The sequence below is a fragment of the Buteo buteo genome, chromosome 1, assembly GCF_964188355.1.
Source record: "Buteo buteo chromosome 1, bButBut1.hap1.1, whole genome shotgun sequence".
Lineage (NCBI taxonomy): Eukaryota > Metazoa > Chordata > Aves > Accipitriformes > Accipitridae > Buteo > Buteo buteo.
Window position 1 is genome coordinate 54535397 of NC_134171.1, and position 16210 is coordinate 54551606.

At 38.2% G+C, this 16210-nt stretch overlaps 1 long non-coding RNA gene across 1 annotated transcript; it reads right to left on the bottom strand.

Moving 5' to 3' along the window:
- Positions 1-953: 953 nt before the first annotated feature.
- On the bottom strand, positions 954-12038 carry LOC142041416 (uncharacterized). Its single transcript, XR_012653504.1, has 3 exons — positions 11907-12038; positions 1814-1956; positions 954-1166 (listed from the first exon to the last, which is right to left on the bottom strand). It is a non-coding gene; the product is annotated as an uncharacterized LOC142041416 (long non-coding RNA).
- Between the last annotated feature and the right edge of the window lie 4172 nt (positions 12039-16210).

Consider the following 16210-nt stretch of genomic DNA (forward strand, 5'->3'; position numbering starts at 1 on the left):
TTTTGACCACCCCGGGGACTTACTATGGCATTTCTTTTTCTTCCTAGTGAGGATAGTTCAAGGTATGACCATTCATTCAAGTTTTTGACAAAAGAATAACTATTGGAACAGACCTCAAACTGTTGTTGAATCCTTGAGAAAGTTAAAGGTTTGGAGTGGACAGTTTTGTATCCTGAAAATATGGAGGGGGGTGGGGGGGAGGGACACGGACTGAAGCCAGCAAGGAACTTATTGTGGCAGTTCTGCAGGAGTCAAACCTCTTCACTGATGTTGTAGGGGCTCTTGGCAATAAGTAAACCCCATGAAAAACATACAAACCATACTGGCCAACATCAGCTGGAATACACCATTTTTCATGAAAGAATTAGCTACTTAGCTGTTTTTCTCTACAGAAAGGAACTAAATTGTTATTTTCTTATAGTGCTTTCTCCATTTGTGTCTTTTCTTCCTGCCTCTTAATTAGTCTGTAGGCTGCAGGCATGTTAAGCAGAGTGAATCTTATGGGTTATCCTGTAAACCTAAATTCAGAGAGGTAAGGTCCTTCTGCTCTTCAGTTCATAATTCATGTAGTTCAATTCCTATAGTTAATTCACTAACCTGTTGTTCTGCCATCAGAGCACAGAGAAAGTAGGTCCATGAGCCTTATCTCTGCAGGTGCATTCTGCACCTTTTTTGGTGATACAGGGAAGAAACAAAGAATAATGGGAATTAAATTATGGCTGTGCAAGTCTGAAGGAAGTTTTGTATGCCCTCCATGTCCCTAAATTAGTAGATAGCAATAACTGCAAAGGAGGTTGCTGAAGTTCTAATTGGTATTTCTACTACCATCTGTTGAGGTAGACAAAGTACATTATTTTCCTTCTGCTGACACATAAAGGTCATTTGCAAGAGCCACTGACTGAAGAAATAGTGCCATCACTAATGGAAAGAAGAAAGAGGCTGATACTTGGGCATATTTTTAATAGCTTTCCTCAAATTCCATAGGCATCTGCAATTTCATTACTTATTCTCAACTTCTGAATCTCCAGTAGCATTTATAAAGGCAGATAAGGATTTTCAAAAACAAAGCTTAAAGCAGAGTGGACACACTTGCAGATGCTGATTTCTCCGACAAAGTGCCATTTGAACTTTTCGGGCAAGTTTCAATATTTGGTAGTAGCAAGACCCTGTAAAGAACAAAACACTAGTTAATGAGGTCTGTTTTTCATTTCTCTGTCTTTATATGGCACCCCATGGATCTAAATATTTGATATATTATTAAACATATAAAACTGACAGTAGTATTCAAGCTCAGTAATTATAAAACACCCGCTTATCTCTACACAGCTCTAAGTCTGTAGCAGGATAAACACTTAAGAGAATGTTTCATCTTCACCAGAACAGACAATTTAATTTCAGTCTTGTATGATATATTTTCCTACCCATGGAGTACCAAGATGCTTTATAAAACAATCAAATAAATAGCAAAGTGAATATATGGACAAACAGAAGTTTGTATCAAGCTCAGTAAAGCTAAATGGCTGTTTCACTCCAAAAAGTGGATGAAATTCTTCTTGCTTGGTGTTTCAATGAAAATGGAAAACTCATGAATTTCACTTCTGTTTGGTTGAATTCAAGCTATTCCTTCTTACTACAGCATACAATGGTTTGAATTTTTTGCACAGAGATTGAAACTTAATGATACAAGGAACAGAAATCAAAAGGCTAATAGCTTGATAGCTGGCTATATTGCAATACAGTGCTAGAATTATTCACAGCAACTATTAAGTTAACAATTTATACATGCAATAAATGAAATCATAAAAGCCTTTACCACATTCACCAGTAGAAAAAAAGGACTGTATTTGAGGCATATTGTCCACCGTTATTTACTCTCAGCTCTTTCTTCAGAGACTTGGGGCTTTGTGTTTTAATCCCTTTAAAGCATAAGTGGATATTCGCCTTCCATGTGATCAGCTGTAAAGAGAAGGGAAAAGGGAAGCATGGTACTTGAAGCAGTAAAAGTAGGAGTGCTGAGATACAGGTATGGTCATGAATCCTCATGCTTAGAGAAGAGACTGGTAGCAATAAAATACACTGGAAGGGATGCAAGACCAACCTCAGATGTCTTTGTGCAGATGTAGGTACTGTAAATTGTAGGGAAGAGTTATAAACCCAAGCAGATTTGCTAGACATTAATGTATTGCAGAATCATAGAATGGTTTGGGTTGGAAGGGACCTTAAAGATCATCTAGTTCCAATCCCCCCACCACGGGCAGGGACACCTTCCACTAGACCAGGTTGCTCAAAGCCCCATCCAACCTGGCCTTGAACACTTCCAGGGATGGGGCATCCACAACTTCTCTCGGCAACCTGTTCAGTGCCTCACCATCCTCATAGTGAAGAACTTCTTCCTTACATCTAATCTTAATCTACCCTCTTTCAGTTTAAAGCCATTACCCCTCATCCTATCACTACATGTCCTTGTAAAAAGTCCCTCTCTGACTTTCTTGTAGGTCCCCTTTAGGTACTGGAAGGCTGCTGGAAGACCTCCCTGGAGCCTTCTCTTCTCCAGGCTCAACAACCCCAACTGTCTCAGCCTGTCTTCATAGGGAAGGTGCTCCAGCCCTCTGATCATCTTCGTGGCAGCTACAAGTGCAGCTCTGCGAGTTGATCACTTGCAGATGGACAGCACAGTGCAGTCTGTGGATTGTCTTATTGCTCTGGTGTGGATGCTGCTATGAAACATGAAAAATACACAAGGCTATCTTCAAGATTTTACGAATGAGTTGGCATGAAAATCCTTGATTAAAAAAAAAATGTTTTTCTCAATGCACCATCCTTGGGGGGGTGGGGGGGGAAACAGACTGATTGGTAAATTACCAGAAGAACCAAACTTGGCATACTTACCACACAAATAGTTTTTACCAGTATTTTTTCAACACTCTTTCGTCTGAAGGGACTTGCATCAGTTGAGAGCCTACTTCACAGTGACTTTCAGGTTCAGGTGGCACCCAAAATACGAACCTTGATTATTACTGAATTGTTATATCTGTGTAGCATGAAATGGATTTTTTTGATGCCTTGGTTAATCAGGGATCTACGCCAAACCTTACATTAAAGAAGTTGAGTTTCATGTTGTTTTTCTTTGAAACCACACAAACCAGAACATTTTTTATTTCTTTGTGTTACAAAACCTGTCCTGGTTTCAGCTAGGATAGAGTTAATTTTCTTTCTAGTAGTATATGTATATACTATATATATAGTATTATATATATAGTGTGTGTATATATATAGAGAGAGTATAGTGTTATGTCTTGGATTCAGTATGAGAAGAATGTTGATAACACACTGATGTTTTCAGTTGTTGCTAAGTAGTGTTTAGACCAAGTCAAGGTTTTTCCAGCTTCTCATGCCCAGCCAGCCAGAAGGCTGGAGGGGCACAAGAAGTTGGGAGGGGACACAGCCAGAACAGCTGACCCAAACTGGCTGAAGGGGTATTCCATACCATGTGACATCATGTCTAGTATATAAACTGGGGTTTTTGGCTGGGGGGCGGGGAGGGGGTGGCAGATAGCTGCTTGGGAACTGACTGGGCATCAGTCAGCAAGTGGTGAGCAATTGCTTTGTGCCTCGCTTGTTTTGTATATTCCAATCCTATTATTATTATTATTGTAATTTTATTATTGTTATTATTATCTTTATTAGTTTCTTCCTTTCTGTTCTGTTAAACTGTTCTTATCTCAACCCACGAGTTTCACCTTTTTCCTTCTGATTCTTTACCCCATCCCACTGGGCAAGGTGGGGAAGTGAGTGAGCGGCTGCATGATGCTTAGTTGCTGGCCGGCATTAAACAACGACAAACCTTAAACTAGCTTCTCTGTTGGCCAACCATATGCAGCACACCATAGGAAAAAAAACAAACAAAAAACAAACCAAAGGGAGTCTATTGCTGATTTGTATCTCTATTTCAAATATAGATTACTACTCTCCTTTTGAAATAAGAAACACTGCTAATGCTATATTGCTTTATTTTGGCACTGACCTTAGTGTAACACCCCATATACTAGAGCTGTAGTGTCATCTGCACTGTCATGTTTTCATTGCCGTTCAGTATCTGATGGGCAATTGTATAGCAGTGCTAAAACTGTGATGGAAAAACAATCTAAGCTTCATATAAAATTTCAAATGGTGTCACACTTCTGCGTCTGAGCCTGGCTGAATTTTTGGTCATGTGCATTGTTTGTCTAGAAGTTATTGTGACCATTTTTACAAAGGTTTACTGGAAATGAATAAATATAAATTGACCCCATGGATTAAAGATTATAACTAATGGAAAATTATTAATAAAGTAATTTTATTAAGGAGCTTCTACCCCCTCAGCACTATTTGAAGGATCTCTTCATATAATGGGCAAACTGTGTGTACTTTTAAAAACAGATAATAGGAAAAAGTTGGAGCCTTTGCAAGGAAACATAGTATCTCCCCTGACAACTGAGAAATGTGCAGTCATACTCCTTAACACTGTGAAGTAGAATCACTTACTCTGCTTGTCACTATTTAAAATATTTTGAAAACTATTGCTGTTCACATACAGGATAAAGGTATGAAAATAAAATAGGTAATTATAAAACAGGATTTGATCTATACTGGCACCAGAAAAAGTACGCTGCTCCTAGAACAGGTCTTGTAAATTTATATAGCTTGCCTCTAAATTTCAAAATCGCAACTTGTGATTTTGGATGCCCAGCTAAAGTACACAGGGGTGGATACTGAAGCATCTTGTGTCTTTCACAATACCTACTCTGTTCTTCTGTAAAATCACTACTCATTTTGACATCTTAAATCCTACTGAGTCAATAAAAAACTATACACCACTGTCCAGTGCTATATGTATTTGTAACAACTTTCTCTCTTCCAGAAGTTTTTCCTTCCTATACAGAATTTCTAAGCTGTGCCAGCCTGATTTATGATTTTTGTGATTTCTGTAAGTGCCTACAAAGGCCTAAACTGTGGTCATATCACCTGTTTCTATTTCATGCTACATCATATATGAATGCAAACTGTTGTTTAAGGCAAACCAGAAATTGATTCATCCATTTTAGTAACTAAACCTGTATTATTTCTTTGGACAGTGTTTGCTGTCAGTATTGATAGTTTTCTAACAAAGTGTCAGTGTCTGCAGGTTGAGTTTCCCTAACGGGCATCAACTAGACAGCATTGCATGGTAGGAGAAGCAAAACAGCAATTTCAAGTTGTAGGAATAAAATATGAGGTAAAATGTGGTTATGCCAGTGATATACTGAATGATACTGCTGACAGGATGTGCCATTTCTGAATCACTCTTGGGGAAAAAAAACATTTTTTTTTCTTTTTACACTACCTCCCATGTTCATGGTAATATGAACTGCTCTGCAGGATAATTACTATAAAACCAGTTTCACTACATTAATTTTTAAAATGTTTATTGTTCATTTTTGAAATGAAGTATAAGTCTTAGATTACATCTCAGCCTTTCTGTAGTGGTATTCGGATCCTTGCATATAGCTTTTATAGCATTACCTTTGTATCTATTAATCAATGATGTATTTTTAAAAGCATTTAATACATTAATTCTTTATTTTTCATCAAGACCTCCTTCAGTAATTTCCTGGAGTGATAATTGTGTAAGCACCTCGGCAATAACGGTAACACTAAACAGTAATTAATACTGCATAAGAGGTCAGATTAGCTGGTATTATTCCTTCTTGTTTCTGAGTTTTCTAAATATTTTATGAGTTTCAACTTTGCAATGTTTCAATTAATCTGTCTCCAATATTCTATATTGCATTCTGTGTGAATCTGTACTTTTCTTCCAGGAAGTTCGGTGACTTTTAAGTAGGTAGGAAATATTATATTGTTTTCATCTGTTAAATTAAAGTACAGAGAAAAGTTTGTACTGTTTTTTTTTTGGTTTTGGGGTTGGTGTTTTGGTTTGTTGTTTTTTTTTGTTTTGCCTTTTTTTTTTAATCCTGAAAATAAGATGAATCAGCATTTTTTTAATATATGGCTTTAGGATGAAAAGTCCTGAATTACTGAAGGCGAGTACCACTCAGGCTTTTGTGACCCTTCCTGACATCCCTAGATTTATACATGGAGCTATCTTAACCTTGGCTTTTATGGAGCCTCATAATAAATGTGGTTTCTGATAACTGCAAGTATAGAAGAAGGGAACTTTTGGTTGTCTTATCAAAGAAACAAAGCTGGTGGCAGACAAAATCTGTGCAAATACAAGCCCTTACCTTCAATAATTAAATAGTGGGAATAGTTTGAAAACAGCTCCACAAAAAATAGGATTCCTGCACAGTTTCTACCTACTTGTACTTGTAATTTTGTTTAGGAAACTTGTTTCCAGTATTATATAGAAGTGACTTTTCAACACAGCTAGTACTGTAATTTTAAGTGTATCATTAAAATATAGGAGAAGACATACATATTTAAAGCTTCTAGCCAGTATAAGGGGACGTATGTCAATAGGAAATGAAAATGGATGCTAACTAGCAAACAGAGCAACCAAAAATATGCAACAAAAGCCAGGTAACTAATTTGGTATCACACACTCCTTTATTGTCTATACTAGTGTATTTAATTGCTGCCATTTATAAGTCAACATTGAAGAATTAAAAATCTAATTGCATCTTCTTATTTCTACTGATGTTCTTTATAAAGGAGAGATACATTGTTAGTTTGTTACTGCACTATCGTCCCATCGTTCTTTCCTGCGGGTGAAAAGTACCACACCAATGGATTTGCACTGGCCAAAATAAGCTTTTCCAAAAAATTACAAACAATATAAGAAAGATGAGGAAAAAGAAGGAAGCTAAGAACTAACTTTCTAACCTTTATCACCTCTTTTCATAATTCTTTTTTCAGTTCCCATGGATATAATGAAGAAAAAACCCTCGCAGAGGTTTCTTTTTTCTTTTTTTTTTTATTACAGAAAGAAATCACATTGGTTCAAAATCAATACTTATCACTGCTGGATTCAAATGACCGATTTCTTGTAGTGAACTGTACATTCTCGATCATGAATCTAAATGCCTCGCTGCCAGAAGTATGCACACAATGGGCACTGTGCAGCTTGACAGGAGTTGCATTTTAAGATTAGCAAATGACTGTGCACTTAGGAGAATAGGTGTCCTCTTGCAATTATTCCTCGTGATTACAAAAGCACTGTCTACCAGGTAGAGACCAGAATCTTGCTTCTCTGTGCTGGCTTGTTATTTCCATAGACTATTCATTCCTTGCCATTATATTAGCATGGGTTTAGGATTTAGCGGAGTCAGAGCAGAGTGCCACTTTAGTCTGATTTTTTGGTCTATGTCCTGTCAACTGGGTTAGAAAACAAGTGTATATTCTTTTTTGAAATGCTTGGCAGTATACACAGAGTATGACAGTCTCAAATTACTCCCTTTTAACTCATGACATTTTCATTAGTTTTTCATGCGTCCCATGATGGGGGAATATGTTTCGTTGAGTATGGTATCTCTTATCTAACTTTAAAATGGTTTTGTTTGGGGGTTGTATTTTTTTTTCCCAAATTTATAGAATTAATAAAAAAAAAAACTGAGGTAACTTTTTAATGTTCTAATTAAGTTCTCTGAATACTCAGTTATATTTCAAAAAGTTGTATCCTGGTAAGGTTATTTCCTGTTAAATTCTCTAATGTTTTCTGTTATCTGTGAAGTAATTCTTACTATGTTGTTAAGGACAGCATAGAATATGTGTGATCTTCAGCTAGTATACACAGGTTTGCCTTTGTTAGCTTCAAAGAATGGTGTTAGCTTACAGTAACTATAGATGTGCACTCGTGTCATACAAAATACTTTGCACTAAACTGCTGCTGCCTCTGTAGAAGTTCAGGAAGTAGAACAAATACAAGGAAAAAAGTTGTATTGCATACAGTGGTGAAAAAGATGTTATGTGAACCCCACAACAGCACTGGTGCACACTGCCTTGCAGGGAATGAAGTAAAGCCATCAAAATATTCAGACAAGTATTGACAACTGGCTGTGTAAACTGAGTGTTCCCTCTCTGCACTGTAAGTAAAAAGTTATCACATACTGTTTTCTGACAGAAATTTGTGCTTCATCCCATACACATGATGCCACCTGCTGAACTACTTATTGTTTTTCCTGGATAGCTGGAAGGAGTGGGGGGGACTGGAGCTCTTTAACTCATTTTTTTTTCCTCTCAGATGTGTAGTAGGTTGTGTGTACATATATATACATGTACACATTTATATATATATATATTTATATATACATGCATACCTAATACATGACCAACTGAAATACCCATCATTACTGCAAGGAGCCAATGTTTCTTGTTGAAAGCAAATCATAAATCAAAGAATTTTATCACTTTGGATTATGCTATTTGCAGCATAGCATCCTGCATATTTTTAGCCCACCAACCCACAGAAGTATTTAACTGAGGTTTCTTTTCTCCCTGGCATTTTTGTCAATGTAGTTCTGACTGACTTTTTTGTTCATGGTTGCAAATGAGATGATGTAAGAGAAAGGGAATGTAAAAGGTAAAAGCTAAAATAATGAGAAACAGCAGAAATCCTGAGTCGGTTATTAGCAGTCTGCAAACACCCTTGTTGAACATAATTATGCTAGTGAAGAGCTTTTTTGGTAGCGTTCATAGGTCATAAGGTAATTACTGAGAAAACACAGTAAAAAAAAAAAAAGTTGACTTTTTTCACTTTTCTTATCTGTTTCTGGATTGTGCTTATGCTTCCAGATGCTTTACACTTACAGGTCACATTGTGCATTTGCCAGAGCAATACAGCAGTGTCAAAATGTTGGTGGCCAGCATGTCTAGGGCGATACATTGTATCCTCTTCCAGTGGGGTAGAATGCCAGGCACCCTTCATTTAGCTATTTACTCTTTGACACTTTGCTGTAGTGGGGACCTCAGAACTGGGCAACAGTGTAGACCTTGTGACAGGGTCCCTCAGATGGTGAAATAATTTCTTTCGATCTGCTCTCTTTGTGGTCTACTGTAGCCTTTTTTTGTGTTTCTCAAGCTTTTTTGCTGGAGTTTGTTTGGGTGGATTTTTTGTTTGGTTGGTTGGTTTTTTTGGAGGGGTGGTCAGAAAATAAACAGTACTTCTCCATTCTAAGCTAATAGCTTTGTAGAGAATGGTCAAAATTATTCTCTGATCTATCATTATGCCATTCAAATACATAGTTAGACCATTAAAGACCTGCAGCTAATGAGACAGTTTTGTTAGTCTCTTTTCATGAGATCTAGGGTCAGCTCACTCAGAGGACTCCCTGTGCTGCATACTCAAGAGCCCAGGTTTTGTAGTACTCTACAACCTGTAGCACAGTCCTCTAAATAACAGCATCTATTAGCATGTTAATCTGACCCTACAGGCTTCCTACCGCTATTTCCTTGTACCTGTCTCCAGATGCTGTGACATTCTATGCAATCACGCACCCTCCAATTGTACTACCTTCTGCACACTGTCTCCAGCAACTTGCAGTATCTTTTGTCCTTTGGCTTTCATTTTGTTGTACCTAGACCCATGCTTCATCTTTTATGTATTTTTCACATATGTCACCCTAGGAACCTGGCCATCCAATGCCCATTTCCCTCCTACTGCGCGGTCCCAGCTCCACTTCCCTCCTCCTCTGCCCCATGTCTGCAGGCAGATGTGCAAGCCCTGGCTCTAACCCAGGTGCCCAGAAAGCGATGGCTTGTCTGCGGCCAGGCCAGCCTGGTGGCACTTGTTTTAGCGAGGGGAATTGTGCAACTTAAGCCAACTTATCGCAGGAGAGCAGGTTGCTGTGCATCACTTCTGCCATGGTAACCACCCAGTGCAGGCTTCTGCACTTTGTGGTAAGTGTGAAGTAGCTGGTGAGTGTCAGCTTGACTCTTATTTAATACAGATAAGAGATCAGGTGATTAACAAGATGAAGCGGAGGAATGGTAGGTCACTACTAGGTGGCTGCTAGTTTAACCCCAGCTGGCAACTAAGCACTGCTTGCCCTTCCCCTGTCCCAGTGGGATGGGGAGGAGAATAAGAAAAAAAGTAAAACTCGTGGGTTGAGATAAGAATGATTTAATAACTATAGTAAACTATAATACTAACACTAATAATAAAATAATACAATAATAATAATAATGAAAAGGCATATAAACCCCCCCCAAAAACAAACCCAAGAAAAGACAAGCGATGTGCAATGCAGTTGCCCCCCCCCAGCCAAATCCCCCGGGTTTATATACTGAGCATGGTGTTCTATGTTATGGAATATCCCTTTGGCTAGTTCGGGTCAGCTGTCCTGGCCATGCTCCCTCCCAGCTTCTTGTGCACCTGCTTGCTGGCAGAGCATGGGAAACTGAAGAGTCCTTAATTTAGGATAAGCGCTACTTAGCAACAACTAAAACATCAGTGTGTTATCAACATTATTCTCACACTAAATCCAAAACACACTGTGCCAGCTACTAAGAAGACAATTAACTCTATCCTAGCCAAAACCAGGACACCTGTTCAGGCTGCCTTGTACAATCAGTGGCTCAAACAGCCAAGTCTGCTGAGGGCAGGAGGCATGCTGAACTGCACTGCTCATCCACTGCAGGAAAAAGCATTGTATGAGCAGTGACTGAACTGGTACCGATCTGCTGGGCTACTGCTCCTAACTCTTGTCATTGGCCTGGTGGATGACCTTGACTAAATCTCTTAATCTGCATATACTTTGCTCTCCTTCTCTGTGAAATCTGGGTGATTCTATCAAATTGCTTTGAAAGCACTCTAAGATCTAATCATAAGTAGACAATATAAGAGTTAGGTCTTACTACTTCACCATTAATTTTCTTTCCTGACAGTTGTTACATCTAACTTTGGGGCTCACTTTCTTCTCTGTTACTTTGAAGTTAATTGCTTTACTGGTGTCTTGCATTTGTGTGGCTATAACTTTGGATGTCAGCGCATACCCAGTATCTAAATGTAAATACGTGCTTACTGACCTTACTTTTTAGAATAAACTTTCTTCAGTATATGTTGGCTGCCTAAGGACTTTTTATAAACTCTTTAGTTATTAAAGTTGCTAATTTTCACTATGAAATAGAGCAAGGAAACACAGAAATATTGAGTGTCTGCTTGAATTTTAAAATATGCCTACATTTTGTTTTCTTCTGAACTCTGTCCTGCAAGGTGATGAACAATCTTGTCCTGATGGTTTCAAAGGAACTGTTCATGTGTTTAAGTGTTAATGAGATAAATATGTGCTTTGTTGGATTGGCTTCTGCTGGACAAAGCCCATTAAAATTTAGATCTTTTGCTACATTAAGATGAAATTCATTTCATACTGAAGATAATGACTGAAGTCACCAGGGGCAATATTTTAACACTTGCAAAATGATACATTTAACACGTATCTATCCAACCTTTTGTAATATAGATGATATTGTGTCAGGGTGGGGGTTTTTTTTTGGTTGGGATTTTTATTTTTTTTTTGGAAGAAGTGTTATAATCTGCAATTACCAAGGAACATGCCTAGGAATTTTTTTCCATAAACTGATATGAATCTAGACACCCACCTTATATGCCTAATTTTAGCCTAAAACTAGTTTTTACATCTCATGGAAAAATAGAGGTCTGTAGCACAACTGCTGACACATCCTTAAGTATAGCATTGCTACTAGGCGCTGCTATAATACAGTACATATTTCTTTGTGAAAGAACTGAAAGCTGCAATAATAAAGCTTAACTTTATGGTATCGAAATTCGCTGTGTTTATACCTCCAGGGAGAAAAACAATTAGAGAAAGACAATCTACCTAAATAGGCTGGGAAACTGAATTGCTCTGTCTATGCTTCATTACCCTCCCTCTTTCTCATCTCACACTTTCCACAAATAGCATGATTATGTTTACCTGACATCTTCATGCTTCCCTGCTGAGCAGGCTGAAGAAGCCTTGCAGCTGAGATCAGCAGCGCTTTCTATGGGGAACGACTTACATTTTTTATTTAAAGGGTCCAATTCTTAAGTCGTTTCAGTGAGGAGCTTCAGAGTGTCCCTGAACTCAGGGAGGAAGCAGAATACATGAAATGCCAATGGGCATTTTTAAAAAATTACCTTTGGCAACAAGTACTAGCTTGGCTGACATTACATTGATACATCCTTAGCTGCTTGATAAAAAGGTGTGGTCTGAGTTACTAAACATAAACTTGGTGACCTTCATAACTGGTATGACAGTATGAAAGCCTGACAAATTTTTCTGGAAGGTGCCTCTGAGCACCGAAAAAACCAGCCCCTCAGAGTGGCACTGAAATAAAATGCCCTTTTACGGACAAAAGACTTAATATGAAGGAAAAAGATTTGGCATAATGCGTGCAGTGAAAGTTACCAAATGGCTTTTCAGTGACTCCCTTGGAGAACTGAATCATAAGTCCATAACAGCAAAAAGGGTTGAGAAATACACAGGCTGCCCTTATAAGGAACAAGTACTTTATTTTTCGACTTCTCAGGTAATGGAGAAGAATTCAGCACTTTTTTGTTCTCAGTTGCCAAGTTATAAATCTGAATAACTAAACTACAGATAATTGGACACAATTCCTCAAATTAGAAGCCTATATTACATGTGAGAATTAATGACATTTCATTATGGATTACTGTCTACATTAATAAACTATGACTGTATTAGTCTTAGCAGCAGCATACAAGCCTCTTTTTCTCGTAACCCCTGGGATCTTGCTCTAAATCTAGTTTTAATCTAATGCTGTTTGAGCTGCAAAATAAGTGAACTTGAATTCATCTGAATGTTAGTTCGAAGCACTCAACAGTACTCAGTCAAAACACTATCATGAAATATGTAGATACCTGTGTATCTACATGTAAACTCGGAATCTAATATAGGCTTACTATCAGTAGCCTAAAACCCTGCTACTGCATTTGGTTTCCTAACATTTGCAAAGACGTTGGCTGGAACACGGATTTGCCGTTTCTGCTTTTTTGCCTTTGCATCTTACAATGAACATGACCTGAACCTGCTCTTCAGGTGCCAAAAGCTTCTTCTGGTCTTAGAGTTCCGAATAACAAGAATTTAAGCTTTGTTCCACATTTTAAAGAATGTCATCAAATGGAGAGCCTGGCATTAATAGGCACCCTGGCTTTTCTGCCCTTTCACTTATACTTTCTCTTGCTTGTTACAGTTAAAGGCACTTCACTAATACAATGACTAGACAGCTGTCCTGAACTTTCCTTAAAACATGGACTATGTTAAATTGAAATCTGCAGGGGTTCTTTTCAAATGAGCAAGCAATGTCATGGATCCCACCTTCACATTAGTGAAAAACCTAAGCCAGGCTAGTTCAGATCAGAATGATTAGCCTGGATGAAGGCAGGATTCCCTTTCTGACTGCCTCTGAACTCCTGCTCCATCATCTCTAAGCTAAAACTTCCTGCAAAGTTACAATAAGTTGCTGATCTTACTGGCCAACAAATCTGGATCTGTTTAGCAGTCCTGCATTAATCATTTTGTGTGTCACGTTGTTATTGGGAAAGTGTGCACAGACAGGCAGATACCTTACAAATTCATACCTCAAAGGACCCTGGAATTCATGTTCATGATTTGGTTTAGGATAAATACTGCAGGGCCTAGGCAACAATCATGGTCATCTTTGACCTCAGACAATAAAAATGACAGCGTGGTTCCACCCCCAAAAACTCCTAACATAAGGCAAGAAGTCTCAGCAAACCTGGAAATATCAGCAAGATAGTTACGATTCATTTCATGTGCAATGACCAAAGCCAGGCTATTGACCCCCCGCGTGTGTTACAGCAAGGAAGTGAAGGGTAGCTATGGCAATACAATAAACTAATGTGACACAACTTGATCTCATTCTGTAACAATACCTGGAGGTCTACATATTTTATATTACACCGATCTAGGCTCAGATACTTCAATCACTAATTCAAGTAAAGGATTTAACAGAAAAGAGTATTATTGCATTTTACATTTTAATACATTTGTATAAATGTGTAACTTATACAAATAGCATTTAATACAGTTCTGTAAACAATACAAAACAACGTAAGGGACCAGACTGTCAGCTGTTATTTGTATGTCTGTGGTGTCTCTATTCTTAGTGCTGCCATAAACACTAATAGCCGGTTATGGTTTCAAGGGGGTTTTGTGCCAGCTAGCATTACCTGGAATGCAGTGACTCTTTGGACTTGTGCCCCGTCTCCTGTCCACATATTTTGCCTCCTAGTGCCAAGAAAGTATTGATAGGAGCCAGCACTGTCATTCACACATTACCTTAGATCTTGGAAACAAGCCACTTATACGATCTTGTTAGCCTTTCCTCTGCTTTGTTTCCAGTGCAGTGCAGGTTTGCCAATGCAGAGTGTGGCCTTATATTTTTTTGTTCTCTGGTGGAGGTTCTTTCAAAAGTTATCATGTTTCTATCATGGAATTTGACAGCGTTGAATTCTTCTTATGAAAATGAATGTTTAGAAATGCTCTGAAGTCAAAGACAGACTGCAGAGATCTTTGTTCATAAATGCAGTTAACTTGGAAGTGAGACTTAATGAATGTAGATCTTTCAACTAGGCATGGAGTCATCAGCTGATGGTCTAGACCTTAAAGTGGGAGAGTGAGCACTATGCAGAGGTACAACCTAGCTCCAAAAACAATGACCTCTAGAACTAGAAACCATACAGCCGACTTCATGGGGTGCTTTGCTGACCCAGTTAGTCCTGGCAGAAAGCAGCACAGATGTAACTTTGCTGCATTTAGAAACCAAGCTGACACTTCTGTGTAGTGAAGTGCTCTGCCAAGTGGCTATATCAGGTCATTCAGAACTAGCTCAAAGAATTTTACGTTGCAGCACATTTCGCAGCGCTAGGCCTAGCTGGAGAGTCCTTCCCAAAGGTGTGACTGTGTGCTAGACTAGGCATTGGTTTCATGCACTGAATATTTCTTGGTTTTCTATTGCTACTAAAAAGAAATGAGAGGGGGAAAAAAAAAGGGGAAGCGTACCTTGCCAACCCTGTTGCCTGAGAAATAGCAATAAAAAAGTCCATTATTAATAACCCAATAAAAAACTCTTCTGCACTAAATATATTGGATCAGCTTTGTGATGGGTGTCAGTCTGTCTAGTTCCACTGATTAACGTAAAAGTGCAGTGATTTATACCTGTGTTGACTCAGCACACTTGCCCTTGTAAGTAGCCTGTGATAAAATAGACAAATAAATAAAATAAAAGCACAAATCCTGTACTATATAGATATTGCTTAAATAATTCATTATAGCTGCAGGGATAGGAGTAAATACAAAGAAAAATGCTTGCCTTTTGAAATGCTAGCTAGAGCAAAGTCTTTTATTTTTGAGGGGCTGGGGTAGCTCATATTTTCTTGCTAGATACTCTTCAAAAACTTATAGAAGTGCAACTCTTTAGGGTCTCACTTATTTATGTGGTGAAACTGACATAGTCCCATAGATCTAAACACTGTTTGCATCTCCTAGCACTGGAACAAATGTGGCCGTGCAGCATACAAACCTGTGGTTTGCTTATTAAGTCAGAGAACAGCTCTGTGCTGTTAAACCCCTGTCCGGCTGCTTAATGATGACTCGCTGTTGTCAAGTTGCTCAGCTTTCTTTAGCACTGTGATAGAACCACACTTCAGCTGCATCACAAATGTGGCCCTTGCACCTGAATTATGCAGTATTCAGTAGTTAAGCACCATGTAGACTTAATGCTAAATACTTAGTGTTTATTGAATAGTAAAATAGAGAGGGGGTTCAAATAAGAAAATTACCAGGCTGTGTTTATGTGCACCCCGTTTTTAGAGACAAATGACTCAGCTAAATAGAAACTGATCATCTGTATGGTGCTGCCACTTTCAGTAGGTGAGAAAAGCCATCTATTAAGAAAGCCAAATATTAATTTATGTTCTTGTAAAAACAATGGAAAAGATTTGTATAATACCACTTCAAGCATTTGAGGTTTTGGGGTGGGGTATTTTTTTTTATTCTTTGCATGCCTGAAAAGTTGGTTACTTTTTGTGTGGTGGTTTATTTTCATGAAATTCCTATTTTCATATTGAAATCTATAGTACTTGTCAAGCGTAGGCAATGTCAGATTGTACCAAGTCATTAGAAATAAACCTACATAGGCTTTTAAGTGATATTTAACATGTGGCTTCAAAACCATATGAAGCTGCAGACCTCAG